The sequence below is a fragment of the Paralichthys olivaceus genome, chromosome 5 (genome assembly GCF_024713975.1).
Source record: "Paralichthys olivaceus isolate ysfri-2021 chromosome 5, ASM2471397v2, whole genome shotgun sequence".
Classification (NCBI taxonomy): domain Eukaryota; kingdom Metazoa; phylum Chordata; class Actinopteri; order Pleuronectiformes; family Paralichthyidae; genus Paralichthys; species Paralichthys olivaceus.
The window spans coordinates 26,221,233-26,226,058 of record NC_091097.1 but is presented as its reverse complement, the minus strand read 5'-3'; the positions used below and the strand labels follow the sequence as shown (position 1 = coordinate 26,226,058).

Sequence of the window (4,826 nt, the reverse complement as noted above, 5' to 3'; positions counted from 1 at the left end):
CCAATGTATTTCTCATTATGGTTTGCTTATCCTTAGATATAAGTGATGAAACTGCTATTTAAATGTGACATGTTCTAATTGGAAAATTCCAGTTTAGAAAATCCTTCTGAAAACACATACCCTAAGAATATGAATCTTGCCAATGGGTTGTGAAAATACCCCTTATTGGTCTACATTAAAGGAATAGTTAACTTAAAAACTCACTTTATGGCCATAAGCAGCCCCTTTCTATGGTGTCCAGACATTGAATTGGTGAAGACAATGATGTTGTAACTCTGTGAATATTATGTAGATTGAAACATTTTAGTTGGCTTTTGACTGACATAGAGCCTAAACCATGCCATACAGTGAGTTTTAAAGTGAACTATTCCTTAAAGACAGTAACCTAACCATTTTTAGGTTGAAGATCACCTGTCTTAATCTCATATTAATGTTGATACTAATGAGTTTTTTGTTGTTGTTGTTTTTTTTCACCCTGGCAGGTGGACCAAGATGTTGTCAGTATGATGGATGAGGAAACCCTGTCAAAGTACATTCCTCATTTTGGAGACTGTGTGTTTGCCAAAAATTGGACAGGCTCAGCCTCAGCAGAAGCTGGGAGCAATGCAGATAAGAAAAAGAAACTTATAGAACGCATACGAGCTAAAATGAAACTTCCAAGCTCTGGCCAAGCAACAGCAAGCTCATCAAATCATATTTGCTCTGGACTTGGTTTGGGAAACAAGAATGCTGCACGAAAAACAAGAAAAATAGAACTGGGTTGGATGAATTATCAAGATGGTTATTTCAGGCAGGTTAGACAACCAACTGGTGGGGGCACAAGAGAGATCATTGCCAGGAAAGATGACACCAGTGACACCAGGGACGCCAGTATTTTACTGTTATTTTACAGTGCAACTACTGTTATTCATTTTAACAGTATATTACCGTATTTTGGATTACAGTATATGACCGTAGAATAACGGTGGGTGTTTGGTGGTTATTTTACAGCACATCTACCGTAATTTATTTAACAGTATATTACCGTTTTTTGGATTGCAGTACATGATGGTAGGATAACTGTGTTTTAGTAATTTAACAGCGCATCTACCGTAATTTATTTAACAGTATATTTCTGTATTTTGGATTACAGTACATGACAGTAGGAGAACTGTGGGTTATTTTAATTTTACAGTAGATGCCAGTGTGTTATAAAATCTGCTATTTTTGCATTTGTATAAATCCTCACCCATTTAAAACCAAAGTATGCAGGGCTTTTTAAATACCCAGCCCCAGGCTACCACATTCATCCCGACAGCCAGTCAACATCCAGAAGTCCTACAATAACACACAGCTTGACTTTTCTTGTATTTTAATAATGTCTTGCCTTCTACTGCTGTGTGCAGGCTAGTGTCTGAGCTGTTTCTGCCTCAGTATCTATCTAACATAGGGTTTCTATGCATGCTGGCTCAATGAAGAGACATAATCATAACTATTGATTAAATTTAGCTGTTATTGCCAATCATTCCTAACCTCTGACCTTGAATAAAATCAGATGCAGACCTTTAAGTAATATGCTTGAGAACCCTGGTATAAAACACAAGAGAATATACATTCCATATCATTGCTGTAGTTTATTAGAAAGTGCTCATTTGAACAGCAGGCTTTGTAGGATTAGTAACATTTAGAAAATTTGTATGACAAAAATGACCAGGTATTGCATAACCATATTTTGAACAAACTGTCTCCATTACAAACTTTTGGGACAAACTTTACTTAACTCTTGAGCAAAACCTCATACGCTGAATTAAAATGCAATCTAGAATAGTGTAACTAAACTTGAAAACAAGTCTTTGGCATGTGAACGATAACAGTTTGCGTGGAGAAAGAAAAGAGGGGGAGAAAGAAAGAGTCAGTACTTGTCAGCAGCGTTTGGCTGGTCTCCTCAGTCACTGACAAGTGCCTGTAAAAAAAATAAAAAAATAAAATTAGCAACACAACTTCTTGCAGAAAATGGTTAAAGACAGGACAAAAAGTTCAAAAAAGAGAAAAGCAAGAGACAGAAAGGAGAGAGGGTAGTTAGTTTAGGGAGGGTTACCTCCCTAAACTATGGGCTAGGTCAGTAGAGTAGCTTTTGTTGGAATGTTAAGAAGGACTAGTGGGAGGAATGGAGTCAAGCAGAAACTAGAAACGTCGACATTTTCAGAAGACATGTACTTGCAAAATTGAGTTTTAAGTATTTTAATCAGTACTTGATGTAGTCATCAGTTCTTGAGGCAGTAGTTGAACAAGCTGATACAGTACTTCATGTATTTCAAGAAGTTTAAATAGCAGGCAAAACAATGTGGTCATTTGAAATCAGACTGTTCCTCTGATCAATGATAAAACCAGATGAAATTATTTGCACACGTTCCTGCTGCTCTTCTCAACCAACCGCAGTGATCCTGTCAAGACTGCAGTATTCTAGGATGTTGCTTTGCCAAATTTATCAAGTTTATAAGCAAAGAAGAATGTTTAGTATACCATTTTAATGGAGCTGGAGCAAGCAAATAATAAAGAGTGACAAGACATCTGTGACCTACCTAGATGAAGTCCCACTCGAAGTCCAGCAAGTTCTTCAACAGTGTGGCAACGTGGGGGTTGACACTTTCAGCCCTTTTCTGAACCACCTTGCCGGTCCTCTTGGAGATAACCTTTCCATGGGTGGCCTTGCTGCCTCTTTCCGGATTTATACCGATGAACCGTCTTTTAAAAGAAAAAAAAGGAATAAAGAAAATAAATACTGCAAATGCATAATTGTCACATTGGTCTGATGACAGGAAATGTATCTACGATTCCTTCATTTTTGGAAAACTCTCTTGTCTGATGAAGGTCCTTCTGGAAACTGGAATTTTAATGGATAAACAGTTGAAAATGACACAGGTGATATAATAACACCAGCCTACTGTATGTTACACAGGTGGTTAAGATAACTTCAAGGCCTACTGGATGACTGGGGGAGGAGCTCCCATTCCATATTGACCAATATCAAAGCAACAATTGCAACACATCAAAGTGCTAAATGGGGTGAAAAAACACATAAAAACTATTTACAATGAATCAAATTGTGTGGAACTTCACTGTCACAGAAAACATTAGGTCATCCTATCCCTAAACTATTGCATTGGAAGTGGATTAAACCGACACACAGAGTTGTCATCCAAATTCTGTGAAAAGTGTGCAGATCCAGAAAGTTATTTTCTTGAGTTTGTAATGATGAATATCTTTTAAATTTAAAAATAAAATAATTCATAAAGGTTTTTAGTTCCTAGAGAGAGAGAGAGAGAGGCAAGATTAACATGAGCAAGAGTGTGTTTTCTATTTAGCACTTTGAGATGTTGTGATTGTTGCCTTGATATTGGCCAATATCTAGTGGAAATCCTCATCCTCCTGTCATCCAATAGACATCTAATACATCTTAACTATCACTACTTGTGTCTCAATCAAAAGCATGGAGCCTAATACATGACTTGTGTCATTTACACCAGTAATAGCTACCTTTGAATGAATTCCAGGGTTCGGGAGGCCACATCTGGGTACCGGAGGTTGAAAATGTAGAAAACCGCAAACAGTGCAGCCAATCCGGACACAAAGGTTGGCTGAATGCCCTCACAGACCACGTGCCCCTCGATGCTGATCATCCACTGGCTGTTTGTCCTGGGCTCATTTCCTATGAAATATAGACATTTACAAATATAGAGAGTGGAATGAGGTATTATGTCCAGTTCCAAAAGTATTTACCTTGTCCAGTGCCATCTGACATCATTTTGTTTGACTGCCGTATTTCTCAAAAACAGGAAAAAGGCAGTTGCCAGAATTGTCAGATGGGCAAAATACAATTATTGTACTGTTTTTCAGTATGACATGCCATTACACTGATTGACATGGATTCTGCACAAGCACTTTATATACTGTAGTTACTTCATTCTCATTAGAAAAAGTAGTTCTTTCAAAATGTACACAAAAATACATACCGAGCAAAATGAGCTGAGGACTGGCTGGTAGAGTGAAGCTTCCCTCAATGTCAGCGGCAGTGGCAGACACCTGAAAAGTGAAGAGAAGGTACAACAAAATAATAATGTTATAATACATGTACAATCACAAGAATCATTTAACAATAATTGATCAATACTCACATCAGTATGAATCATCAGTCCATCTGGGCTCTCACCAAAATGAGCCATAACAAGCTTAACTACCTGGAGAGTCAAATCCCCATTCAGACCCTGGGAAACAAGAGCTTGGACATCACGGTGGTTTGATTTTGTCCTGAAGTACTCCACAACTGCTCGTCCACATTCCTCCATGGAAAGCTCCAAGACTTGCAGGACTTTGATATCTGTCAGCAGCTCAAAATGAGCATAGATGCCCCTCTGTGTAAAAAGGTATGGCCATTTCATCCTTAGATCCTCAATGGAGGATGCTGGCATTTGATTTATGTGGATACGTTGAAGGCTGTATGTAGTTTCCATGAGATGTATCACCTCTGCCCTCTGTCCTCCATTCAAGCCCTCTTGCTTGTAAATGTTTTCAATTCGGTAACATTTCCCTTCCAAAGTGTCAGTAGTCTCCCCTGACGGGACCTCTGGCTGGAATTGTGTGCAGCCATAGGAATCAATCGGTCCTCGCTGAGGTCTTGTTCCCTCACGGCATCCTATCGAGCGCTGCCGATACAGCCCCCCCCCTGTTGATATTCTCAATGCGAGTTTTTACCTGCTGAAGCAGTGAGGTAAACCCTCCAGCAATTAGGGTTCCTTTTCTTGTCATGTCAGCGAAACTCTTTGGGTGTTGCCTAATAATGTTCTGGC

At 38.9% G+C, this 4,826-nt stretch overlaps 1 long non-coding RNA gene across 1 annotated transcript; it reads right to left on the bottom strand.

Annotated features, from left to right (window-relative positions):
- Positions 1 to 1,593: 1,593 nt before the first annotated feature.
- Positions 1,594 to 3,670, bottom strand: LOC138407829 (uncharacterized). Its single transcript, XR_011241145.1, has 3 exons — positions 3,517 to 3,670; positions 2,562 to 2,724; positions 1,594 to 1,942 (listed from the first exon to the last, which is right to left on the bottom strand). It is a non-coding gene; the product is annotated as an uncharacterized lncRNA (long non-coding RNA).
- Positions 3,671 to 4,826: the final 1,156 nt, after the last annotated feature.